The sequence below is a fragment of the Trachurus japonicus genome, chromosome 20 (assembly GCF_045865225.1).
Source record: "Trachurus japonicus isolate A0001 chromosome 20, Traja_1.0".
Lineage (NCBI taxonomy): Eukaryota > Metazoa > Chordata > Actinopteri > Carangiformes > Carangidae > Trachurus > Trachurus japonicus.
The window spans coordinates 5,374,539-5,401,729 of record NC_140926.1 but is presented as its reverse complement, the minus strand read 5'-3'; the positions used below and the strand labels follow the sequence as shown (position 1 = coordinate 5,401,729).

General features: G+C 42.3%; 1 long non-coding RNA gene and 10 other non-coding genes across 12 annotated transcripts in view; 10 read left to right on the top strand and 1 right to left on the bottom strand.

Moving 5' to 3' along the window:
* The window catches only part of LOC146966258 (uncharacterized), an 82,706-nt gene extending 77,730 nt beyond the window's left edge, over positions 1-4,976 (bottom strand). Inside the window, exons 1-2 of one of the 2 annotated variants that reach the window (XR_015034552.1) lie at positions 4,853-4,976; positions 3,266-3,396 (exon numbers count right to left, since the gene is read on the bottom strand). This is a non-coding gene — a long non-coding RNA (uncharacterized LOC146966258). The remainder of the gene's footprint in view (positions 1-3,265; positions 3,397-4,852) is intronic. The other variant, XR_015034553.1, reaches the window with a different exon arrangement.
* A 15,973-nt stretch (positions 4,977-20,949) lies between these two features.
* trnas-cga (transfer RNA serine (anticodon CGA)) lies at positions 20,950-21,031 on the top strand. The gene has a single exon. It is a non-coding gene; the product is annotated as a tRNA-Ser (tRNA).
* Positions 21,032-21,406: 375 nt separating this feature from the next.
* trnas-uga (transfer RNA serine (anticodon UGA)) lies at positions 21,407-21,488 on the top strand. The gene has a single exon. It is a non-coding gene; the product is annotated as a tRNA-Ser (tRNA).
* Positions 21,489-21,616: 128 nt separating this feature from the next.
* trnag-ucc (transfer RNA glycine (anticodon UCC)) lies at positions 21,617-21,688 on the top strand. Its single transcript has one exon. It is a non-coding gene; the product is annotated as a tRNA-Gly (tRNA).
* Positions 21,689-24,619: 2,931 nt separating this feature from the next.
* On the top strand, positions 24,620-24,691 carry trnag-ucc (transfer RNA glycine (anticodon UCC)). The gene has a single exon. It is a non-coding gene; the product is annotated as a tRNA-Gly (tRNA).
* An 85-nt stretch (positions 24,692-24,776) lies between these two features.
* trnas-aga (transfer RNA serine (anticodon AGA)) lies at positions 24,777-24,858 on the top strand. Its single transcript has one exon. It is a non-coding gene; the product is annotated as a tRNA-Ser (tRNA).
* A 448-nt stretch (positions 24,859-25,306) lies between these two features.
* Positions 25,307-25,378, top strand: trnag-ucc (transfer RNA glycine (anticodon UCC)). Its single transcript has one exon. It is a non-coding gene; the product is annotated as a tRNA-Gly (tRNA).
* Positions 25,379-25,470: 92 nt separating this feature from the next.
* On the top strand, positions 25,471-25,552 carry trnas-aga (transfer RNA serine (anticodon AGA)). Its single transcript has one exon. It is a non-coding gene; the product is annotated as a tRNA-Ser (tRNA).
* A 550-nt stretch (positions 25,553-26,102) lies between these two features.
* On the top strand, positions 26,103-26,184 carry trnas-aga (transfer RNA serine (anticodon AGA)). Its single transcript has one exon. It is a non-coding gene; the product is annotated as a tRNA-Ser (tRNA).
* Positions 26,185-26,264: 80 nt separating this feature from the next.
* On the top strand, positions 26,265-26,336 carry trnaa-ugc (transfer RNA alanine (anticodon UGC)). Its single transcript has one exon. It is a non-coding gene; the product is annotated as a tRNA-Ala (tRNA).
* Positions 26,337-26,949: 613 nt separating this feature from the next.
* Positions 26,950-27,021, top strand: trnag-ucc (transfer RNA glycine (anticodon UCC)). Its single transcript has one exon. It is a non-coding gene; the product is annotated as a tRNA-Gly (tRNA).
* The last annotated feature ends 170 nt before the right edge of the window (positions 27,022-27,191 follow it).

Sequence of the window (27,191 nt, the reverse complement as noted above, 5' to 3'; positions counted from 1 at the left end):
TATTGAAAGTGGGACCCCCCTCTGGAGACAGAGGACAGATCGGCTCAGCAGGACCGAGGCCCCTGAGGTCTCACAGGAGACCGGAGGTGCTGGACGGGGTCGTACATCAGGAAACCCAGATTTAAGGGGGCGCAGAAGGACACGGTTGTATGTTATATAAACTAAAAAGGTGTTTTCTTGTGCATTCAGGTCAGATTTAAGATAAAAAAGATTCATTTTGGAATAGTTTTTGAAACTGAAGACAGCGGTGTGAAATAAAAACATATCACTGTAGCTCTACTTGAACTTTATTACGTAAATTCAGTTGATTTCTCACTTGTTGCAACCTTTTCTTGAAACATTTAAATGATATGTTTATCTGTTATTTAAGATACGAACAAGTTATAACTAAAACGTTTCTGGGTCAGTAAGGATTTGGGGATTATCTTGTAACAACAACTTGAGCAAATGTCTTGGATCCTGGTTTCACTTAAATGTCAGTTTAGTAATAATAATTCTTGTCTCAAGCTTCGAGACTGTGTTTTTTTATTTATATTCGGCCGAAACCGCCATATTTCCCTAATCTCCTAAATCCCGCTACATTCTTGACTGCGCCTTTTCCTGCCCATTATATTTTTATATCCATTTCTTAAAATAGTGGCCTCTGTCTTGGCAGATGTGTCAGTATGTGGCTCATTGTTTTGTGATTAACGCAGTAATCCCCATTGTGATGTCTTCATTAAAGAATTCAAGGGTGACTCTATTGCTAATGACAGAGTGCTGAAGTTTGTAATCCAGTGCCGTCATTCTGCCCGTCTGCAGTTACCGAAACATAAAGCCAACGTCCAAAATAACAAACTTAGAAAAAGAAAATAGACAGTTTTGCTAATGATATAAACTCTGCGGATGTTTGAAGACAAAGCAGGCGAGGAGAAAAGACAGAAAAACTTCCCTAAATTATGAATTTGAGTTGCGGAGACAGTGCGGACAGTATCCAGATCCTCTACGTCGTACAGTTATGTCCCGCTATTTCCTACAGAATCTGTGGCATGTGACGAACTCACTGTGCAGTGTAACACAACTCCGTTCCTTTGGTTTGATGTTGTCAGAACAGGTCTAGGATATCTGCGCTATGTGTAGCAGCTGAGAGCCGAGGGTGGCCCGGTGGATCAGCGAGCGGCCACACATGTGATTCTCCTCAAGGAGCATAAAACCAACCATGATCTAAACACACACACACACACACACACATAACACACAGGTACACGCACTGTGTTTCTCACCATGACCGAGCGCTTCAGCCGGCATAAATCCTGTCTTTTCTCAACTGTTTTTTTTTTTTTATCAGCTGTCAGTGCAAACAGCAATTGGTGGGAAGTTCCTACAATGTTTTATTCCTTGTCAACAGACAAACCAAACTGAGGCCTGTGGAGCTGAAGATCAAGGGACTGGACAGATCACAACAACAAACCAATTTGTTGCTGCAGCTCCAGTAAAATTCATTACTTCCTCTGCTGCTTACCACTCATAACCACAGGCCTCAAAACCATAACAGGAAAAAAAAAAAACACGCTACTCAATGCTGAGAATGAGTTTGATATGAAAAGATGAAAGATGAGAGATGCACTCGGTGGCGTACGGCCGCGCAGCCAAAACATCTGTCTCTATTGTTTCAACTGTGTCAACATACAACGCTGTTTAGTGTTGTGTTTGTCGACGTGTCACTTGTTCAGAAGATTTATCGCGCTCTGGCTCCTTCACCTTCATTACTCTCAGAGTATCTGGTGTGTGCAACAAGAGTTTATTTGCACAGGCCACATGACATGATGCTGTGCAGAGCACCTACTCGTTGTCTCTCCAGAGCGCATGATTCATGGCGATGAAGAGAGGAAAAGACATCTATATAGTAAAAGAAAGAGAGACTCAATTTAATGGACCACTCTGATGATTACTGGCTGCATGAAAAGCACAGAAATCAGTACAGAAATCTGGATTCTGGTCATGCAAAGACCAGAAGTTAAAAATAACAAAAGTGCTTCGCTTATGGTTAAGAAAACATTGTGTGTGGTTTAATATCAATTAACTAAACAAGTGCTAAGAAAAGCAGCTTTTAGATCACATTATTCTTTCTGAATGTCTTATCTACAGATTGTTACTGGTGTCAATTAATGCACCATGACTGACACAACACCTTGCTGGATGGATGGACGACCTAACTCCAGAGCTGAGGTGGTGATGACGAGGACAGAAACAGCTTTCATAAGAGGTGAGGCTAAATGGACCAGCACTCCTTCAACTAAAATAAGATTCTTCACGGTAAAATATGATTTTTCCCCGTGATAACGAAGCCAAAAGTTCATTTTCGCAATATTAGAATAGCAAAAACAAACATACAGTCGGAATAAATAATATATGTAATTGGAAGTTCAAGTACACATTAACCTTCGCGCACAAAGCCGCACGAAAAATGCACAGGGAGACACATATAATTCACACAGAGGTTTGTACAGTGCGAACTCATGTAAACACACTGTCTGTGGCTTCGACTGTAACAGGACTTCTTTGTCTGATTGGAGTCTGAATGTCAAACCTGACTCACATTAAAATACTTGTGTATGTGTGTGTTTTTTAAAAGTAACAAGCTCGCCACTATGCTGAGACTATTTACTTGTATCCTGTACTTAGCCCATCCTTTATGGGGGTCAGGTCTTGTGCAACACACAGAGTGTAAAACCTCAACACTTTAAATATCCTGGTTGGTTTTTGTACCTTTGCTGAATCAGCAGCGTCCGTCGTGGTGTCTGACGAACAAAGAGACTTTTATCTTCTACTAGCAAACCCACTCTTTGGGTTTAAACACGTTTCCCCAAGAGCCACTGAAACTAGTTTCCTCTTCAGTGTCAAAAAATCCATTACCGGGCCAAACATCCTCCTCATATCTCACACACACACACACACACTAACACACAGTCAGAGCTCTGGTGCCCTTTGGTTTGAAGGAAAACAGGAAGCGAGGGGACTCAGGGATGGGATGGTTCCCTTGTCTCTGACGCCTGTTTTGGTTGGACTCGCGTCCGGTCCTGCCTGGCTTTTTTTTTCTTGTCTGACCCTAAATAAAGCTGCATTTTACTTCCCTGAACACACACACACACCTACCTACTGAAGATTGAAGACCTGTGGCATCTGAAAATACACACATCCTGTACACAGCGTTTACGATACAATGGCCTGGCCTTCGGGATGTTGAGTGAGTCAGTTGAGATCCTGACAGCCATGTTTTTAATACCTCACTCTGTTTCCTCACAAGGGACAGCTTTACTTGTTTCTGTGTATCCCCAAGACCCTGCCTCATGAATCTGGTTTTGGTCTCTCTCTTTTTTTGGGGGGGTCCCTTGTCGCTCTTTCTCTCTGCTTCCTCTGCAAAAAAGCATAAACCAGCCTTTATGAAAGAAACCCACTGCTGTGTTATTTGAATTGACAGTGGTTGAATAATGTCATACACAAGGCAGTGGTTTCCGCCTGTAGCCGCTCAGATCAAACACAACATTACAAGTCTATGTTTTCCCCACATCGCTGCTGATTTTTATCAGAACACCTCAATGAGTTTCTGTACTGTGCCTGACCCCTACACGCCTGTCGGCTGTATATCCGATACAGTACGGTATAAGGATATGTTCAACAGTTACATAAGTGCAGAAAACAAATCCACTGGGTGATAGAGTACATAAGCTCGGGGATAGAAAACTTACGTCTTATTTTTGGAGCTCTCGCCATTTGTTCGGGCGGTTATGATACAACTGTATTCGTTTAAGTCATTGCTGAGAGGCTGCAGCTAAAAATATATCAGACCGGCCAAGAAACACAAGCATTCAGACGATCAGACTGGTTGTAAACAAACTAACACTTGAGTCAGATTATCTGGAATTCTACTTAAAACTACAATAAACACAGCCAGTTAAAGATAAGCCAAGCAGCTGCTATTTAAACTATGATATCCATGCTAAAGTGCTTGTTTACCTGTGGGTGTTATTTTTGATTACTGCTGTCCGCCCCTCTGGAGAGATACTTTTATCATCTCCAAGAGCTATTTAATATTCCTGCTACAGTTATGGTGCAACATACTTTATTTCCATTAGAAATACCATGACATACAGGTAAAATGCTTAATGTTACATGTAGCATCTTTTTATATTTAAGTAAGGTTACACTATCTTTTTATCTCTTACTCAGTTATCTCTTCCTTAGAGATCGCATTATCAAAAAGGTTTCAATACAGAACATCCTTGTTGAATGTCCTATTGTTATTCCCCACAGCAATTAGACTTCTGCATTTCAGAGCATCTATTTTAACAATCATCTTTATTCTCCTTTATCCATTGACCATTTAATCTGTTGTTTTTATTTATCCATGTTTTACTTATGTACCCTATTATTTAAATTGATTGCTAATCTAAACACTTGTCATCAAGAGCCATAGACTGCAATATGAAAGTGGTGTAGAGATAGATAGAGATAGAGAATACTGTATTCATCCCTAGCAGGGAAATTCAAGTTAGTCCAGTACGTTAGCTCACACAACGATGACACAAAAAATTTTTTAACAAGTGTTATATATAAAACTAACTCCTTTATATGGACATATGTCTAATAAAAGTTGACCTGACTCATGCACAAGCACGGACACAAACACAACCACAACCTCTACAGATATAACTATGTCACCATGGAGATGCTCACCATGCCAACTGCAAACCTGCAGACTGTCCGTTGCTCAACGTATCAGACAGCCGCCATACTGAACACAAACCACCCAGCCAAAAACCAACACACACACACATAGGCATCTTAAAATAAAACGCACACCTGTACTCACCCATTAGAAGATCGCACACCGGGCCTCGCGCTCAGTAGAGTCGGTAACAACGCGGTGAAAGTCCAAAACTATGGTTCAAGCTAACGGTGACCGTTGCTGACGTAACGTCCGTCTTTTTCCTCTTGAACTGTCGGTTAGCAACGTTAGCGTACGTTACTTAGCAACGTTCGTAACGTCCCATGAACTTGAAACGCAACGACATAAAACGTCACTCTACTTTGTCCCTCCAACAATAAACTCATCCTGCTCTCTGTTACCCTTTTTGTTTGAACTCAGTTAGTATTAACATTTTGTTGCTGAATCGTCCGTTACGCTAACAACAGCTGTTACTAGCTAAAATGTCACAAAAAAAGTTACGTTCACTTACGCAAATGTCACAATGAGCTGATTGGTCGAGTCAGGATTCTCCCAGAAGGCTTTGCTTCATAACTTTAGAGAAGAAAATAACCGAATCAAAAATAATGGTGTAAAAAAAAAAAAAATACAGTTTACTTTGAATAAAAGATGTAGTTTGGGAATATTTAAACACACAATGAAGCACAATAATAAATAATAAAAAAAGCTTATGATTGACATATATTGTGTCCGTTCTGTTGTATTTCCTCAAATTCCTCTCAAGTCTAATCTTAGGGACTAGGCTATATTAGTTATTGATGACTACAGGTGTTTTACTCTTTTCTTTTTTTTCATAAATGTTGTGTCAATGTTTATTTCCAACTGAAGGCCATATTCATGTTTGCCACACATGTCAATATGCCTCTTAACAAATTACCGGTGTGCAACTACACAAAAAGAAAAGGAAAAGAGTTATTTAAGTAGGATGACCTTTTCTCAATGACAATAATGTTGATTTCATATTGAGTTGATATGTTTCTTTTCTGTTGAAACAGTCTCTACAGATGAAAAATATATTGTCTTTTCATTTTCACATGCATTTTCCAGTAATTTCTGATTATATTTAACTTTTTAATGCCTCGCTGATTGGATGTTGTGATGTTTGATGATTGAGACATCCCATTTTGAGTAAACATAGTGCTGACCACCAGTTATCGGACTAATTTAAGATCTGCTAAGTGAATTACAGAGGGAAATAGCCTATGTCTGGATCTTTCTAGAGTAAATGGGGGACAGGAAGAGGATTGTTGCAGTTTTGCTTGGGAAAGCACACACTATAAATCTATCTACGGGACACAGGGATTGAGCGCAGCCTCGGACGCCAGTAAGTTTGCTTTTACAAAAATGAGACAAAAAGCTCTGTGTGTTTCCACATGTGTGTGTCTCCAAAACAGTGTGAATGGAAGACAGCCTTCTCTGTTAGAGCCTCACGACCCTCCTCGCGCCTAAAGAAAAGGGAGAGTACAGCATTGTCGAGAAAGGTCGCGACCCCGGTGCAGGAAAAGGACACAGTGGTGAATGTGGCACAGTGTTTAGCGGAGGAGTGTGTAAGAGCCCTGAAGGAGGGAGGCTACGCTAATGAGGAAAGAGAAAAAGAGGAGATGGAAGGCCGGGGAATATCTGTGGTCTCACAGAGCTGCATGCCAAACCTTACTCCGGATACCAACCCGCCCAGGATGCCGTGTTCCTGCTCTCTCTCCCTCTCTCACTCAGTCTCTCTCTCTCTCTCGTTTTTTCAGAACAAACAGACCTATGGAAAAACCAAATGCATTAATTAAAAGCGTCCACATGCAGGTGGGCGAGGGGTCAGCCAGAGGTCCTTCGCTTTTTTGAAAAATGTGATTCAGTGAGCGGCCAGCCCACTTAACGAACCTAACTCCCTTGCATGTATCGTGTGGTTAGGACGACAACGACTATGAGAAACTACAAGATGAGACTTCAAAGAGAAAGCGGGGGAGTTTATATATAAACATAATACATCCAGAAACAATAATGATATACTGTAGAGAGAATCTCCCACTCAGCTCTCAAATTGTTACATCTAATGACTGCAAATTTAAAAAGACAACATTGATCCAGCATCATAAACTTGAAAGCATGGTTTGTGAATTTAGCTGAATTTCTTATACGGTGTAATTGCTTCATATGTTTATAATTTCCTCTCGGAGGATCATTATTCTGCAGGACCAACAAAGCCTGGAGAAATAATACCTCTTTCTCTCTTCTCTTTTCTCTTTTTTTTGCTGTGGGAGCAGAAGAGGAAGGATGATGCCATTTTCTGTTTTGATTATTCAAAAGCCTCAGCAGACTCCATGCTGTGCAGCTCCTCTGTGACTGAGGCCCAAACATGTAATTAAAAGAGATCTGAGGAGCTGTGGGTTTTTTCCCGGGGCAGGGCCACTGGACAGGGACAGGAGTCAGTGACTAGGGAAGGGAAGGGACGGGCCTGAAGACAGAGAGACACATGCAAAGGTTTTTGTTTTGTCAGATAAAAGCAGATATTGATTTATTACATATGGATGACGCGCAAACGTTTAGACGTTTAGGTCATTACCTGGAGAAAGCATGGGATATGTAATGCTTTATATAGCATGGTGTTGTATGGGAGGAAGTTTCTCTTGCAGATTTTTCAGAAATGCATAAAAAAAAAACATCTTCCACAGCTTCCCTTTCCTTGTGCACCACCCAGTGGCGGTGGCCCCCTCCTGTCCTGACCCTCGCACCACTTCTAATAAGGTGTTGAGTCCTCTGAGGTGAAAAGAGAGTGAGCGAAGCAACATCCAACACTGGTAAGTAGCAGCAGCACCACGGATCAGAGCTCTGGGAAAGAGTTTTAGAGCGTGTTTGTCCTGCCCAGAAAAATCCACACATTTCACATTTCGTGCTTAAAATCCCACGGCCCCCCCCTCCGGCGGGCAGTATTAATTTATAACAGCAGGGTGGTGGAAAAGCATCAGCCGTGTTTATACGTTTCGGCTAAAGGAATAACATAAATCCTTAAGTAAACCTAATCTGTCGGTGATTGTAAACAGTCTGTCACAGTAATGGCCCCCGAGAACAAATGAGGACCTCATGGCGGGGGCCTCAAGTAAAAGCCCCCGCACACCAAGTCATGCACACACACACACATACCCCCCCACCCCCACCCCCCATCTCATATCTCCATTTGAAACCCTTTGCCCCCTCCAGTGTCCCCGTTTGGTCTGAAAAGTGAAGAAGGAGCTGGTAGGAACTTCCTGTCTCTGCTTTAAACTCTTGCAGAGCTAAATATGAAAGAGAGGGGCACCCCATACCCCCCCACCACCAACCGACACCCCAACCAACCCCCCAACTCCTCGTTCTGTCTCTCTATCCACCTCAGCTCAGGCTGAAGCAGGCCAGGCCAGGATCTATGCACGAGATAAGACAGGCAACAGGAAGGAGACAACCCAGAGCCCTGCACTCCCCGACGTGACAGGGCCACCATTCATTTTTCATGAAGGAAGAAAGAAAAACAACATCAACAATATCAGATGCAGCACGAGGAAGGCAACGGGGGAATAAGAGACGAGAGGGAGAGAGAGAGAGAGAGGTGGGCGACTTGACTTCATTAAGTCTCGATGTCTGTCTCTTTTCCGCGGAGTTGCTGGCTCTCTTGACGCTAATGATTTTAAAGGGATAGTTCAAAATTTGGGCAAATTGGCCCATTGCCATAATCCCTATAGTCATAGCAGTAGGTTCGTTACCTTTAATTGTCGGTGCAAGATGTTTTTAGAACGGCGGAGCAGAGCAGCAGGCTGCTCAGAGCTACTCTATGGAGACTAATGGGATTTCTTGGTTTCCCTCATCAAACTCATCAAATACACAATCCAACAACTCCACAACGCTCTGGTGGACAAGTTGTGACCTGCACATTCACCACGCTATGAGATAATAACACAACGTTACCAGACAGAGTTGTTTTAGAGGTAAATTCATGCAAAACCGCTGTTGCGCGATGCGTTCAGGGACAGTTTTTCAGCAAGCAGTCTCTGTATTTACCTCGAAAACAACTCTGTCTGGTAACGTTGTGTTATTATCTCATAGCGTGGTGAATGTGCAGGTCACAACTTGTCCACCACAGCGTTTTGGAGTTGTTGGATTGTGTATTTGATGAGTTTGATGAGGGAAACCAAGAAATTCCTTTTGGCTGTACCGTAGCTCTAAAAATAGCTTGCACCGACAATTAAAGGTAACGAACCTACTGCTATGACTATAGGGATTATGGCAATGGGCCAATTTGCCAAAATGTTGAACTATCCCTTTAAAAGAGAAAAATGACTCATTTACCTCAGAGATCACCACAGTTTTACAGGAATAAGTGTCTGCGTTGACCGTTGGAGCTTTTATTCCACAAATGACCGCTGCTGCTGCTGCCGCCTCTGGGCTTCAGCAGATCTCACGGGATAAAGAGGAGCGTTGGCGCCACTGCAGCCCAAACACTTGTTGTTGTCACTCCGCACATAAATCACTCCTTTCTCCTCATCTGTGCACAGAAGCCAGCGAGAACAATGGCAGGTAAACAGACACGACGGTGGAAGAAGAGTCTGTTAGCTCAGCACCGTCCTCTCCCACACACACATTCCTAACAGCCCGTGTGTCTAGTTGAGGTGCAGATAAACAGCCGCGGCACCATATGTCAGCGCAAAGCAAACAGGCCGGACAGAGACAGAGGGACGATTAGGATCACACACATGCAAATGCAAACAGTGCACGGGGCTGCACACAAAACCATATGGACACACAGACAGGACCTTTTTTACTAAAGTCAAGAAGGAGCGACGTGTAACGTAAATCCACATGTTTAGTTGTTGTGTGCAGCTTCACATCTCGTTGTCTCTTTCTTGTGCGTGCCAAACAATGTACTCTTTAACCCACTCACTCCAATAAAACAGCCCCCGTGCCATGCAAACAGACATGTGCAGAGAGCGGGGAATGTGAACAATTACAAGAAGAAGCTGAATGAGATGAGACAGTTAACGACAGTCAGATGGAAGCGTCTCCCTGGGAGCCATGGAAATCTGTCTTTATGAGGATCAAATATTCACCCGAGTGCCTGGATGCGTTAACAGAAGCCATGATCCAAATGTCACATCAGAGGCATCACAAAGAGAGGTCAAGCCACACTGCAACTTAGAAAACACATGCAAACAAACAAACAAGCTGCAAGTTCAGACAATCCATCCTTCCATTGGTCCACTGGCTGCAATAACACTTATTCATGTAGCTAGAGGTGGAGGTGGAAGACAAAATACAGAAAACATCTTCATCACATGCTGCAAAAAACCCAAACACATGCAAATGCACAACAATTTATAAGTGCAACATCCAGTAAGAGGTGAAAAAGTATAATCCTAAACACAGCATTGTGAATTAAAAATAATTAAGTGAAGAACCTATCTGGGAAAAACTTGTTATTCAATCATTTTATTATTATCCAATCAGGGTTCAGATACTACAGACAAAATACAGAAAACATCTTCATCACCGTGTCAACACATGCTGCAAAAAACCCAAACACATGCAAATACACAACAATTTATAAGTGCAACATCCAGTAAGAGGTGAGAAAGTATAATCCTAAGAACAGCAGTGAAAAAAGTGATGAATCTGTCCGGGACAAACTTGTTATTCAATGATTTCAACTGCAAAACTCCCAGTTGGACATTAAAGCAGAAGTAAGCGATCCGGTCGTTTTGGCTAATGCTGCGTTCCAGGCAGGCTTTTGAAACCGTAAATTACAGCTTCAAGTCACGACTTACGACTTTGTAGCGTTCCAGGCAACCCACTCGTGTTTTTCCGACCTGTTTTACCTGTGAAAGTCACTATAACGGCCACTCGTAACTTCTGACCCGTGAACTCGTACCAGATCGAACTGGTACGACTTCACAGGTCGGAAAAACACGAGTTACGGGCTGCCCTGAACGCACCATAACGTCTTGTCAGCCGATGGAGTTAGCAGCCCCCGCCCTCGTCATGGATCTATTGGTCCTCGTCCCTACGTCACCACATTCAGGCGCATCCCTTGGCTGCACACACAGCCCTGCATGCCGTTCTCTCTCCTCATTGGATAAAACTTGTAGGATACAAGAAAAGTTTCCTCCTCGGCTCAGAGCAGAGCAGAGTGACTGAGAGACCCGTGTTTCGGTCCAAACACTCTATGTAAGTGATTGCTGTCGGAAGATATAACTATTTAAGACTTACATTAACACAAAAATATCGCTTACTTCTGCTTTAAACAATAAGTCTCAGCAAGTTTTGTGTGAATTTGAATGTGTGTTGTCAGACTAACTTTGCACTTTTCTGACTTTCTGAACATCTTTTCTGTCCCTGTCCCTCAAAAACTCATCAAATACACAATCCAACAACTCCAAAACACTCTTATTGAGAAGTTGTGACCTGCACATTCACTACGCTAAACAAATTGTTTGTTCTTTGGTCTTTGTTACAGAACACAAAACCTTGAAGAAGTTTTTAATGTTTTGTTTTATTATAGCATCAGATGATAAAGATGTTTAATGACGCAATAAAACATGGAGGGAATTACAGTCCATGTTAACTCGTCTGTGTTAATTGTGTTTTTTTGTCCATCTGGACTCGGCAGAACAAGTTGTAAAAACATAAAATCACAATGTTTTCTGGTTAATGGTGTCGTTTCATGATCCATTAAAAATATGGATAAGAGAAGTTTTAGGTATTTCAGTGCTGTTGCTAAAACCCAATAGGTCGCATCACGTTCAAATAGCTGTAGCCCGTTAGCTGCTGCTCAGCTGGTTTACAGTAAAATATTTCAGGGCTTTGTTTTCGTGTTGTTGTGGAGAAGGATTAAATACAAAACAGGCCGTAGTAGAGGAACACACCCAGTGAAAACGGCCACAAGCTACAAAACCTTTGAAGTCACGCTCGCTCAGCCTGCGTGCACGGCCGGGGTGGCGGCCTCTGGCTCAGAGGAGCAGCGGTTTGTTCGGCCCTCACGCAGGGAACAGAGGATGGCAGGAGGGAAGATAGAGAGAGGAGGAGGAGAGGACAATGTGGACTCCATAAGTGTTTGGTTCCCAGCTTCATGCGGACGCCGGGTGTCCGAGGAGAATGAAAAGAGTCAAGACACCACCTGGTTAGAGAGGTCAAAGGTCAGTGTTGGTCTGAATGCTCATTTATCTGGCAGACGGAGAGGAAGATGGTGAGTAAAGTAGTGATTCGTGTCGGAGATCAGCTGCTCGACACACCAGCAGCCGTTAGACAGGTCAAACACAAACTAGTTATGGTGTAAATGTTTAATGAGTTTACAACAGGTTAGACCAAACTAACTGGTTACATCCAGAAAGTCCCAGAGAGCAACTGATTAAACTAAAGTTAACACATTACACAGAAGGTAATATGTTGTGGATATTTTTCACGTTAGACAAGAAGCTTATAACCTTAGCATAATCATGACACAAACTACAAACTCTTAAACACACATTTCTCAAAGGTAATATAGAGATGACAAACTAATTTACATTTACAAAGAATTTGTACAGCAACATTTTAAATAACTGTGCTCTAAAATTTTGATTTTTGGAAGTTATGTTATAGTTTTGTGACATTTTGATGGTTTTTTGTTGCTGTTTGTTTCTACAAAAATCTCAAAACTGATGTTTCCTAATATATAAATCACCCTTAAGGAGACAATATGTCATCACTGGTTGATTGATTGGTAGCTGTATTGATGGTAAAGACACATCTCCTGCTGATACCTGATTTCATGTTGTCTTTGCACTCTCAACCTTAAAGGGATAGTTCAACATTTTGGCAAATTGGCCCATAGCCTCATTCCCTATAGTTTTAGGAGTCGATCCGGTGCAAGCTATGAGATAATAACAGAACGTTACGAGACAGAGTTGTTTTTGAGGTAAATGAGACTGCTTGCCGAAAAACTGCTTCCGATGGGAACGCCCATCAGTGGTTTTGCATGAATTTACCTTGAAAACAACTCCGTCTCATTATCATCTCATAGCGTGGTGAATGTACAGGTCACAACTTGTCCACCAGAGCGTTTTGGAGTTGTTGGATTTGATGAGTTTGATGAGGGAAACCAAGAAATCCCATGAGCCTCCGTAGCGTAGCTCTGAGCAGCTCATGGCTCTGCTCTAAAAATAGCTTGCACCGACAATTAAAGGTAACAAACCCACTCCTAAAACTGTAGGGATTATGGCAATTTGCCAAAATGTTTAATATTATTGGAGTTTCTTTTAAAATTTTAACTAACTAAAATTTTTAAAGTTTTAATTGGCGATGGGGGGTAGAAAGTGGTTCTACTGAAAAGGTGGCCTGTCCATCCTTTAGCTATCAGTGTGAACTGGCACCACACTGATGATACTGGACTCTCACTTTCTCACGGTTTTTATTCCTTTCTAACTGTCACTGTTTTGCAAAACGCATCCTTTGGTCCCATTTTTATGTATTTCATTTTCTATTTGGGTGGTTTCAGGGTCCTGTGTGAGGCTCTGTGTTATTTCATAAAATCAAAGAAAACCATAAATAAAAAAAGTTCCAATAAATAACGAATTGCTGGTGCGACACGGTCCAGACATCAACAATATGTGAATGTGAATCAGTTCAATATGAGCCGTGTGTAAGCCCGAGCTTTACACTGCACTGAAATCCTGTTAAACAAATCTTAACCCGGGTTTAGAGAGTGGAATGTTATTTCTTTACTAAAATACAATGGCACCTCATCCTGCTGCATATTTCATCATTTCCAATCCTGTTAAAGGGATGTGAGAGGGATTATTTGCTGTCGGTTATAAAAGAAAGCAAACACACATACGCACACACACACACACACACACATACACACACACGCTGCCTTAAGTCAATAAGTGCACAAAGCAGAGCAGACGACTGGAGGTGTGTTTTTTCTTCTTTTTTCTTTTGCTAAGTTGTTATCGCTACCAGAGCATGAAGATGAATGAGTGAGAAACCAGTGCAGGTGTGTGTATGTGTGTGTCTGTGTGTGTGTGTGTGTGTGTGTGTGTGTAGACCAGCGACTGTTTAATGAACTCTAATGTGCTCGGTGTGTTTAGACTCCACATTCAATCCTCCCTAATACTCCTGCTCCTTTCCCCCGAGCCCCGGCCGCCACAGAAGATAAATCTCCACAGGAGCCACGGAATATGCTTCCTTGTTGTTAATTGAGATTTAGTGCTTATATTAACAACATGCACAGGGCAGCGTTTCGAGAGCGCCAGGATAAGGATTTAAGTTAAAGAGACAGTAAAATAGCATTGGCATGTCTTGCTAAATCCAAGACTTACACTTCATATGGAAGGAGGGAGGAGAATAAATGGTGAGTCAGGTCTGTGGAGTTTAATGGGAGGAGGAGGAGGAGGGGGAGGAGGAGGAGGAGGTGTGTGTGAGGTTTGAATTTCAGAGCAAGGACTCAGAGGAAGTCATAAAAGCTAACTATCTTTAATATGAGACAGTGGGTGATTAAAGCTAAATAAACACTGTTGTCCGACGCAGGAACGTTAACGTCTGCATGACTGCACGTTTTTTTTTCTTCTGCCAAAGTCGTGCCACTGAATCAAAATCTGTGGGGTTTTTCCCAGAGCGTTAGAGGTAAATTTCCTGTTCTCATCAGTGCAGTTTGTCTTAGACTGGGAATTAATTATGGTCTAACCTAAAACCAAACATCTATCATAAGGCTGAATGGATAGAGAGCCACTATAGATATGTTGTTATTATAATGAATAATTAACATCTCATTTCCATTTAGCTGAGAGTAAACACCAGAGGTAATCTATGCCGTTTAGTTTAGAGTGATGTAACTCCACCACATCTTACACTCAGGACTCATTTTAATACAATCCCATTTCCTCATGAAGAGCATTATAGTATTTATTACATATGGATCATGAGCAAAAAGTTGTTGTATTTACATATGAAACATATAAACCTGGAGAAAACATGGTACATGGGGAACAAGCTCTTCATTTGTCTTTATGTATCTCTTGCAGGAATAATGGTGATGCATTGTTTTGCAGTTTAATTGAGGATATGTGTATTATTTTTTGCGATATTTGTGAAACCAGAGGATGACGTCTCGTCATCGCACTCACTAACTCACTGTTGTTCATGAGATATTTGTTGTCTGTCATGGAAACAAGGAGGATGCTGATGATGATGATGATGAAAAGTTTGTCATGCATGAAACCAAAACAAAAGCAAGAACTGGTGTCTACAGTACGTCATTGTTTCCAATGGACTCAGTTTCCATTTCTCTTTTACAGCACTGATTTGTTTTGTTTTTAGTCATCTGTGTGATCTACGTGCATTAGATTTCAGCTGCTTATGCACTCGTGTATTCTACATTTATCTGCTTATTTCTTCTTCTTCTTCACAACCCAAGAGTTTTGGGGCTAAAACAGGGTCAACGGAGACAAAATGACAGCAGAAGATGCATTTAAAAAAAAAAAAAAACAGCAGCAGCAGCTTTAACATGATTAATCAGTGTCAGCTGTGTTATAGTAGCTGCAGCTGGTTATCGGTGTGTCGGTATCAGTCAGACGAGCGCCGAGGCTCCACATCAGCTTTCACTCCGCTTCCTTTTCTTTATCAAAGACTCGATGCCTTTAAAGGGATAGTTCACCCAAAATTGAAATTTCACTCATTATCTACTCACATTCATGTCGACTAAGGGCTGGGAGAAGTTTCAGAGTCCTCTGTGGCTTCTCTGAGTTACAGGGGGTCTCGGCGTAGCAGTGCATGTCCATATAACGGTTGCAAATGGATACCAACTGTCTTCGTAACAAAAAGACACACCAAAAAACATCCAAATACCTCCATGCTGCTCGTATGTAATGTCCGTCTTGTATTGAAGCCCCGAAATGTGAAATTGTCCCGAAAAAATTAAATAAGTCTATTTTTCAAGCTTGTTTTGTAGCGGAAGCTTCTCGAAGCTCCTCTTCCCGGTTCGTCAAATTTGGACCAACTGGGAAGAGGACGGACCCTGGTTCGTCCAAATTTGACGAACCGCGAAGAGGAGCTTCTGCTACAATTCTTTTCGGGACAATTTCGCATTTTGGGGCTTCAATACAAGACGGACATTACATACGAGCAGCATGGAGGTATTTGGATGTTTTTTGGTGTGTCTTTTTGTTACGAAGACAGTTGGTATCCATTTGCAACCGTTATATGGACATGCACTGCTACGCCGAGACCCCCTGTAACTCAGAGAAGCCACAGAGGACTCTGAAACTTCTCCCAGCCCTTTCAATTTTGGGTGAACTATCCTTTTAAACTACTGCAGTTATCAGGACCTTCAGCAGCCGCTGGGGCCCCCCTATACAGTAGGAGACCAGGCCGTGGTGGTGATCCTGCTTTGTGTTAGCGTTTATGTTGGAGTGATATCCATCTCAGAGGGGGTTCCTCTAGGGTCTGCAGGGGAGGGAGGGGGTTGGTATGTTTGATCACTTATAGTTCAGGAGCGTTTACCGCACAGAGCAGCAGCAGCACACTGCAAAAACTCAAATATCTTACCAAGAATATTTGTCTTATTTCTAGTCAAAATGTCATTTCTAGTCAAAACAGATCTCATTATACTTAAAATAAGACTCATCGCATAAAAAGTAGCTTGTTTTTAGACACTTTTTACTTCTTTCAAGGATATTTTCACGTGAAATAATTAGAAAAATCTGATAGTGGAACAAGTTTTTCTTCCTTATTAGGCTACGAGCACAAAAAACTTGCTTTCACTGGCAGATTTTTCTACTTATTTCAGGTGAAAATTTGTTTGAAACAAGTGAAAATGATCTAAAAACAAGTTAATTTTTAGGTGATGAGTCTTATTTTAAGTGGAAAGAGATGAGTGACATTTTGACAAGAAATAAGACAAATATTCTTGGAAAGATTTTGCAGTTTTTGCAATGCAGCAGCACCGACACCACACGGCAGCGACTAGGGCTCGGTAATGCGATACAGATGGAATCCATAGTGGTGGTGGCTTGATGAGAGAGGAACCGAACCCCTCTGCTGGTCCAGACCACAATGAGCCTCCGTTTCTCTGTCAGCCAGCCTCCTCCAGTCCAGACGGGGGCGTTTGTGGTGAGCCGGGGAGAACGGTACACCTGACAACACTGGACGAAAGTCAAGCCTGCACTAAACATACCTGACGTTGTGTTTATGAAAGAGTTTTTTCTGTTTTTTTCTCCCAAGGTAGTTCTGATAAAATGTCACGAGTGATTGAATGTGATGTCTTTTGGTAAAAGCCATGACACAGAAGGGAAAGTTAAAAAATAAAAATGCCATGTCGCTGCATGGCCGGACCACCCACCACGGTCAGTGTGATGCATTCCTCCAGAGATTGGATGTAATTTGGGCAACTAATGTTTGCGAAACTGTTTTGCATCCCACATGATGTTTATTGGATTTAAAGAGATCCAGATTATTGGCCGTCCAATGAGACAGTCACCCCAGTGTCACTGCTATTGGCTCTAAAAAAAAGCCTCTATTCCAGATATTGCCAATGACAACATACAATCTTCTACATGGTGGCACGAAGGCTGGAAACTCAGCTAAAACCACAAACTGGGTCTTTAAGGAGGTTTTCATGTGTCACTACCCTGGTGACACAGTTTGTTTTCCTTCATTTCTTAATGTTTGTGCTGTTTCATTGTGTTCCTGTGTGCAGTGAAATGCCCGTTTTTAAATACTCGTTCCCCCTGGGCGTGAAGTTATATTTTGAGCGCAGCAGAGGCCAAACCGGGGCAACCCCAGTGAGTGTTGCTTCATCTGAAAAACAAGCAGCATTTCTGTGGCCAGGGCCGTGAAATTTTAGGTTGTTTTAGCTCTCTGCGTGTTTTGCTTTCACTTCCCTCTAATATTCCTCCTCATCATTCAGAGTGGGAACTTGGCGAGAGCGTTTGGTCTGTTCACTTCTCCGGGGGCGGCTGCACTAATCTTCATACATTGCAGATGTATAATGGTATATAGTAACACGCGGTTTATTAGGGAACAACTTTGGCTTCAGCTGCTGTTTTTTCGAAATTTACCAGGGTGGATGGAGTCGCCGGGCATCTAGCCGTCCAGAGTTCCCCCCGCCGGGCATCCATCCCTGCCCACAGGCCTCAGGGGCCAGGGGATCGAGCCGGGCAAAGCAAGGCAAGGCAAGGCAGCGCCAAGAAGTATGGGGAAACTCACCTCAGAGAATATGTGTCATGTTCTTCTTAGTCATTCATGCCGGGTCCAAAAGCCTTCATGGCGGAGGGGAAGACAAACAGGCGAACAGCGAGAGGCCGTGGGCGCCAAGGCAAACAAAAGAGGTTGTGTGTTTGCTGCACTCTGATGCTGCACAGACACACAAAAATATAATAATAATATAATAATAATAACAACGTAAAGACGAGTTGACCGCCATGCACTGCAAAAAACCCAAATCTTTCCAAGAATATTTGTCTTATTTCTTGTCAAAATGTCTAATTTCTACTCAAAACTAATCTCTTTTCACTTAAAATAAGACTCATCACCTAAAAATGTACTTGTTTTTAGATCATTTTCACTTGTTTCAAACAAATTTTCACTTGAAATAAGTAGAAAAATCTGCCAGTGAAAGCAGGTTTTTTGTGCTTACACTAATAAGAAAGAAAAACTTGCTCCACTATCAGATTTTTCTACTTATTTCAAGTGAAAATTTGCTTGAAAGAAGTAAAAAGTGTCTAAAAACAAGCTACTTTTTAATGTGATGAGTCTCATTTGAAGTAGAATGAGATTGTTTCGACTAGAAATAAGACAAATGTTCTTGGTAAGAGTTTGAGTTTTTGCAGTGTGCATCTGCTGCTTTACCCACTCCTCTCTGAAAAAGCACAATGTATACACAAACAATTACAATTACCCCTCAAATACACTTACTGTAATAGCCACAGTCAAAGCCGAGGGGCAAATAAACAACGTACAGGATATGTAAACAGGAAGACGACACACACACACACACACACACACACATGCAAACACACACACACACATCCTCATCTGTGGCGTTTCACAGCTGCACATTTCCACATTTCATGGCAGGAAGAAAAGAAAAGTGTCTTCATGGCAGAGCTCAGCCCAGAGTGTCATGTTGAAATGTCAGCGGGGGGGGGGGGGGGGGGGCTGAGTGTGGCGCGGTGCCCCAGTGGGCTCGGGCTCAAACGCAGCACAGACGCAGCTTTGTCGAGCGCCCGAGGCAGAGGAGACCGGGCCCGGCTCACGATCCATATTTGTATGTGATGATGGAGCAAGTCATGGCTCCCAGATCCACTTCACTTGAACTCCCTCTGTTGTTTATTTTTCATCCAATACCTGAAGAAGTGGATTTTTTTTTTTTTGGAAGGGGGGGCGGGGGTCACATTCTTTAAACTGGATATCATGATAATAATGACCATCTTTATTTATACAGCATTTTTCTTCATCATTAGCTACAAAGTTCTTACCCGAAATCTAAAAACAAACAACAAAATAAACTAAGAAAGCAATAAAAACAGAATTGAAAATCCAAACAGGAATAAAAGCTTTCGCAGTTTCAACAGATCTCATCTGGGCAGGTAAACTACAATAACGTCTCTTGGTACTTAAAGCAGAAGTAAGCGGAATATTTGTGTTAATATAAGTCTTAAATAGTTCTATCTTCCGACAGCAATCACTTACATAGAGTGTTTGGTCTGAAACACGGGTCTGTCAGTCACTCTGCTCTGCTCTGAGCCCAGGAGAAAACTTTCCTTGTATCCTACAACCTTTATCCAATGAGGAGAGAGAACGGCATGAAGGGGCGGTCCTCTCTGTGTGTGCAGCCAATGGATGCGCGGGAATGTGACGTAGGGACGAGGGCGGGGACTGCTAACTCCATCGGCTGACAGGAAGTTAGCCAAAACCACCGGATCGCTTACTTCTGCTTTAATCATAGCAAATGCAGTATATTGTACTTCGAAATAAAAGCCTATAGATGTATGAAAGTTGGAATAATTTCATATATTGATATATACTGTACACCTATAATATGTATGTTTATATTTTTAGCATGTTGTGCATATGTTACATACAGTAAATCATTATGTATATGCATCTCAAAGTGTATAAGGATATGTGTATGTATAATTTCTGTGAACACTTTTCCCAGAATGTGGTGATAACATATATAAACATAATAGTAAAACTTTATAAATGTATATATAATGTGCTATGTTACATGTCAGTATGAGGGTGAACAGTGTGCACAGTGTTTTCCATTGTAACAGGATTTATGGTTCATTTAAGGTGAACTGAACAAAGACCAGTTTAAAACTCACTTAATCCTCAAAGGTTTAAATGTGGTTAATCTTGGTTGGCATGTAAACGCCAGTGCAAACAAGTTTACGGTCAAACACCCTGTCGCTCAGCCGTGTGCTACTATACACAGAGCATTCACACACACACACACGCACACGCACACACACATATATATACTATACACATATACATGCAGATACAACAGAGGCGGGCCCATTCTACTAACTCTCCATCACATGTTTGCTCTGTGGCCTGAGGCTGAGTTTTCACCTGCACTCAACACAAAGACGTTATTGTGACCAGTTGGATTCCTCTGTTAATCACAATATAAGACGTTGGACACACACACACACACACACACACACACACACACACACACACACACACATGCACAAATATTCTGTGAGGGCCGGGGTTCCCCTTCAACAAGCCGTCACACCAACATCCTCGAGCAAAACAAATGAATACATATTGTTTTGTGTATTTTATTAATGTTCTGTTAAATGTAAATATATAAATAAGTGGATTTGCCCTTTTGTTGAATTTCTCCATTGATGTGTCATGAAACTTTTTATTGAAGGAGCTCCACAGGTTCCTGTTGCCGAGTGTTTCTGTGATATCATCTATCCTGTAGCGCCATCTGCTGGACGAAGCATGAACTGCAGCTCCTCTGTATAGTGATATATTATTGAAACATAGGCCTACAGGAGATTTGTGGTAGAAGAGCAACTTTTAGAAGAAAATGAAACAGTAAGATGATAAATAATATATAAAATCTATATAGATAGGACTGTCACCTCCACTTTCTCCCTTTTGAAAACAAAAATGTTGTGAAATTTGAGGAGCTATAGCCATTTTTCAAGCATTTCCTGAAGATGTGCTTGATAGTTCTTGGCTGTCAGGTTGTTGTGGCCGAGCGGTCAAGGCGATGGACTCGAAATCCATTGGGGTCTCCCCGCACAGGTTCGAATCCTGTCGACAATGAAGAAGATGGCCTTCTAAGAAGTGGTGCAAGATTGCAAATCAATCTCCTCCTATATCTGTGAGAACTTCAAATTGAAGTGTGTGTCTCACATCTTCTAATGTGAAATCCTGAGTGCTTTTATTCTGACCCCATGATATTATGACTGTAAAATGGAGTTCATTGTGAAATTGTTTTATCTGTGTTGAATCTTAGACCATCTAAATGTAGGAAACCCTGACTTTTACTGGATGAACTCAGTGAAAACATCTATCATCAGACTGTAGACAGACCATGTGTTCAAGTGACCTGTCTATCATATGACATCTGGTAATCTTGATGTGGTATAACAGTTGAGTGAGGAAACTACAGCTATGACACCTCAACACTGAAGATGTGTTGTTGTGGCTGAGTGGTTAAGGCGATGGACTTGAAATCCATTGGGGTTTCCCCTCGCAGGTTCGAATCCTGTCAACAACGTCTCTTCTGCTGTCTTCTCACAGTCTGAACTGCTCATCTCACACTGAGTTTCATTCTCTACCTTTGTCTTCTGATGTAAAGTGTTGACCTATCAGAAAAAAACAATGGAAATTCATATGGCTTTCCATGCGATGGTGGTATAGTGGTGAGCATAGCTGCCTTCCAAGCAGTTGACCCGGGTTCGATTCCCGGCCATCGCAGCCCAGTTTTACAGCCAATCATCATCATCATCATCAGGCTGGTTTAACGCAGGTCAAGGCAAAAAGCACACCTGGACCAGGCTGAGCAGGTAAGACAGTGGTCTCACTGTGCATGTTTGAGTCCTGTCAGGCTGATTATTCCTCATGTAACAGATAGGAAAAGAAAAACTTGACATTTTGGTATTTTTATTTTATTGTAGGTTTATTAATAATTATTATTAATTTCACCAAAAGCCATCACATGATCTGTTTTAATTTTTGTTTTTTTACTTTAAATGTGGATTGTTGTTAATATAACAAATATAACAAATTTTTGTGGTTTTATTTTTGCATTTCTTTCATTTTTACAAACCCGAGCTTTTATTTTGAAAGTTTGCGGATATGATGGATGCAGCTCCCTTCTCTCGTGACAAGTCTGCCTTCATCCTGACGGAGAGAGAGGTAGGTAGTTGATGCTCTGGGACGGAAAAAGTTATATTTCTAAGTTTTAATGCCAATTAAGTGAACAAATGTGGCTGTAATACTGATAAGAGATGTGTTTATGGTGTTTTCTGTCGTGTAGCGTGTTTTAAGAGCCGTTTAGAGCGAGAGAGATAAAGTTATTTTGCCGCGATTTCTCCCTGTGTGCGTGTGCTAATGCATCCTCCATGCACTAGCTTACATGCTAAATTGATTTTCTTTTTTTTCTTTTTTGATAGGATTGTTGTGGAGAGAAGATGCCCATACAACTCACATCCATACTGGTTTATGTCGCCATCATACAGGTAAGTGTGTGTGGTTGCTCAGCTTCCATTTACTGTGTGGAGAGATGCAGTGATGTCGATTGGTTTTCAGTTAGTCCCCGGGACCCACAGGTGGTGATTTGAGTGGGTCACTGGGAAATTCAATGGGTCCCCAATTTAAAAAAAAAAAAAGTATTTCTTTCTATTTCTTATATTTTTCTATTTGTTTATTGCAAAACAAACAACTGTCACAGTGGCCTGACATACAAAATTCAAATAAAATAGCATTTTGGTAGTAACACAAGTAACACCAAAATGTTACTTAACTAGCTACTTAAATTCAAATGAAAACAAAATGGTGTCTGTACCGAAATAAATTATTAGTAAAAGTGCTGATTTCTTAATTTCATTATTTCATTACAGCACGTCCCCTAAATGTTAAAGAGGAACTATGCAAGATTTGTAGCTTAACTATGCTACATTTTTACCTTAAAGTGAAATTCCGGCGTAAGTGTAAACCATGGTCAAACACACCGTAACACTGAGTTAGACCCCCCCTCGAGAGATCAATTTGCCCGACCGCTACATTCACGAGATCCACCAACTGCAGCAAATACCGCAATATCGCCACACACGGCGCTCTCCGGATCCACTGCCTGACCGCAACCAAAACGCCACCATTTGCCCAAAATAATGCTCAGAACTGCACCAAATGTCATCAATAGTACACACAGGGTCCCAGCACGTAGTACGAGTTGTCAAACATCTGCTAGCTTTGCCTGTTTTCTTTAGCAAGGAGATGCAACTCAACTCACCTACTTCTCCTCCTGGAGCCGCTCGTTGGTGAGGAAGCCCTGACGAGTCGATCACCGAGTGCACCGGAGTTCCGCAGCTCTTAAAAATGCTCATTTGCGCCTATATCGTGGCCAGCACTCGATAATAATAGTTATAAAGTGATATGCAAGATAAAAAAAACAAAAACTCTGATTGTATTTCCATGAGGTAATTGTTGATTGAGCTGCGGAACTCCGGTGCACTCGGTGATCGACTCGTCAGGGCTTCCTCACCAACGAGCGGCTCCCGGAGGAGAAGTAGGTGAGTTGAGTTGCATCTCCTTGCTAAAGAAAACAGGCAAAGCTAGCAGATGTTTGACAACTCGTACTACGTGCTGGGACCCTGTGTGTACTATTGATGACATTTGGTGCAGTTCTGAGCATTATTTTGGGCAAATGGTGGCGTTTTGGTTGCGGTCAGGCAGTGGATCCGGAGAGCGCCGTGTGTGGCGATATTGCGGTATTTGCTGCAGTTGGTGGATCTCGTGAATGTAGCGGTCGGGCAAATTGATCTCTCGAGGGGGGGTCTAACTCAGTGTTACGGTGTGTTTGACCATGGTTTACACTTACGCCGGAATTTCACTTTAATTAAACAGTTTTGGAGTGATTGTGATGGTTCAATAAATGGCTTAACTTGTTACTGGGAGAATGGAGGCGCTCACGTGCATGTCACTCTTTGCTTCTTTTGATTGAAAAACAACTTTGCAAGATCGGGGACCGCCGACCCGGTGTCCCAGCTCTCACACACCTGTAATCTCTTGTTTATGACAGACTAAACTACACAGATATAACATCATATATGATTTATAATGTTATCTACTGTTCTATTGATTGATTTCTCGCCGGCTTTGTTGTAAACAAATGCACATGGCCAGGATGAGGGTTAGCAAAACAGCGGAAAAGCGATCGGACCCCTTTAAAACATCATTGACACGACTGAGCAGAGCATCGAGCAGTGGAAACATGGGTTTATTTACTATGAAGTTTGTATATTTAATTGTTGAAATGAAATCCACTGTGACTGGCTCGTTGTTTTGGTAGCGGCTAAACTAGCATGTTGTGATACTGTGTACAGTACAAGGTTTCTTTTGCTAGTTACTGTGATTTGAGACACGAGTTGGACACGTGGACAGTGAGTTTACTGCGTCCTTTCAGATTTTCAGATTTTAATGCGTCAGGGTTTAATGGGTCGTCTCCTAGCAACATCACTGGAGATGTGATAGCTTTTTGGGAGAGATAGTGCTGCATTTACAGTCTGCGTTGTTCCTGACTGAGAGAGGATTATTGTGGAGAGCTCCTCCTACAGTTTCTCTCTCTCCTCCTCTCCCAGTCAAATTCCTCCACTGCTGTAAACTGCTGAATTGGCAGCCAGATGTGCGATGGTGGTATAGTGGTGAGCATAGCTGCCTTCCAAGCAGTTGACCCGGGTTCGATTCCCGGCCATCGCAGTTGCATTTTGCTGCAAATTTCCTTCCTATCCACACATCAAATTGTGTAAGTGTCCAGTCCGATGAAAAAACATCACAGTGTACAGTTGTCGTGGCCGAGTGGTTAAGGCGATGGACTAGAAATCCATTGGGGTCTCCCCGCGCAGGTTCGAATCCTGCCGACAACGGCAAGTTTTCATGTTTTGTGTTCGAGAACAGGTGTGGGAAAGAACCCAGCTGATCCTGACGAACCATTTACAACCTTCTGTAACATTACATATCCCATACTGATGATGTAATCCTCGCCAATTTGCACTCTGGAAGAAACTATGATGACTGGGAAAAGGTGGTGTGTAGTTGTTGTGTTGTGATTGAGAGGTAAAGGCCATGTGCTTGAAATCTCGCAGTTTCCCCTCACAGGTTTGAATCCTGTTACACTGAGGAACATCTCATGGACAAACACTGACTGTTAACATGTTTGTCTAATGAGTCTTTAGCCTGAGTCCACAGTCAGATCTACACAGCAGTGACTGATGGTTCAGAGCAGCATACAGCTTTTCATACAGCTTTTCACTCTCCTTCTCTCACAGTCGAATTCCTCTACTGCTGTAAACTGCTGAGTTGGCAGCCAGATGTGCGATGGTGGTATAGTGGTGAGCATAGCTGCCTTCCAAGCAGTTGACCCGGGTTCGATTCCCGGCCATCGCAGCTGCTTTTTGCTGCAAAATTCCCTCCTATTGCGCATAAAGATTTGTAAATGTTGACTAATCCAGTTTAAAATGAAAACAGAGAGGTGTACAGTTGTCGTGGCCGAGTGGTTAAGGCGATGGACTAGAAATCCATTGGGGTCTCCCCGCGCAGGTTCGAATCCTGCCGACAACGGGAACTTTTCATGTTCTGTGTTAGAGAACAGTTGTGGGAAAGAACCCAGCTGATCCTGTCCGCAACCTTCTGTAACACTGCATATCCCATCCTGATGATGAAATCATCACCAAGTAGGAGGGCATGTAGCTCAGTGGTAGAGCGCATGCTTTGCATGTATGAGGCCCAGGGGTGGACTGGGACAAAAATTTGGCCCTGGACGTTTTGGTCCAGACCGGCCCACTATCAGCGCGTGGATATTTTGCCAACTAGCACCTTTGATGTACATACAAACACACAAGCTCTTAATAACACCACAACTAAACAATATACAACATACAACAAAGTAGAGGAATAGTGTGGAATAGGTTAAGTTTGGACAACATTACATGCACATAATGAGTCTGCATGCAATCAGAACTTTGGCTAGTTGGCTAAAGTATGGAAAACAATAGTACAATGATCTGAAAAATGGACAAACACTAATTTTATCTTAGAAAGACAGTACAGCTCAAATCAAACATCAAATTCTGTAAGTGTTCAGTCCGATGAAAAAACAGTACAGTGTACAGTTGTCGTGGCCGAGTGGTTAAGGCGATGGACTAGAAATCCATTGGGGTCTCCCCGCGCAGGTTCGAATCCTGCCGACAACGGGAAGTTTTCATGTTCTCATTTACAACCCTCTGTAACACTGCATATCCCATTCTGATGATGAAAACCACCCAAAGTCGGAGGGGATGTAGCTCAGTGGTAGAGCGCATGCTTTGCATGTATGAGGCCCCGGGTTCAATCCCCGGCATCTCCACTGTCTTCATGTTGAACTTAAATCCACCACATGCACACTTTCATTAGTCCACTAAAAGGAACAAGTAAAGATAGTTGGCTCCATGAAAGAAAAACTCCTCATTAATGAATGAATTCTGGGCTCACCGCGATGGAGATAGAAACCTTTGTCTGAGAAGAAGCCGTAGCTCCTGTACAGTTACCCCCCAGTTACGACTTCACCTTCCTTAAAAGAGCTACTAATAAGTTTAGATGTTGGAAATTTTGTTGTTGGTTGCAAAAGTCATTCGTGTGGTACATTATCTGCCCCATGAACTGTAAAATTGTGTAAAATGTGGTTTATCATCATCTACAGACTGCAGACATTTTGTTGAACAAGCCAGATACTGTTAGGATTGTAAGACTTGTGTTAACTCAAGAACCCGCCTGCGCTGTACTGAGCTCCCTGGAGAAATTGTTGACCCCCCCCCAATTGTAATTGTATATTTCGCACTCTGGAAGAAGTTATGATGCCTGGGAAACAGTGGTGTGTAGTTGTGTTGTGATTGAGAGCAGCATCAGCTCCTACACTTTCTCACTCTCCTTCTCTCACAGTCAAATTGCTGCAGTAAACTGCTGAGTTGGCAGCCAGATGTGCGATGGTGGTATAGTGGTGAGCATAGCTGCCTTCCAAGCAGTTGACCCGGGTTCGATTCCCGGCCATCGCAGCTGCTTTTTGATGCAAATTTCCCTCCTATCAAACATCAAATTGTGTAAGTGTTCAGTCCGATGAAAAAACATCACAGTGTACAGTTGTCGTGGCCGAGTGGTTAAGGCGATGGACTAGAAATCCATTGGGGTCTCCCCGCGCAGGTTTGAATCCTGCCGACAACGGGAA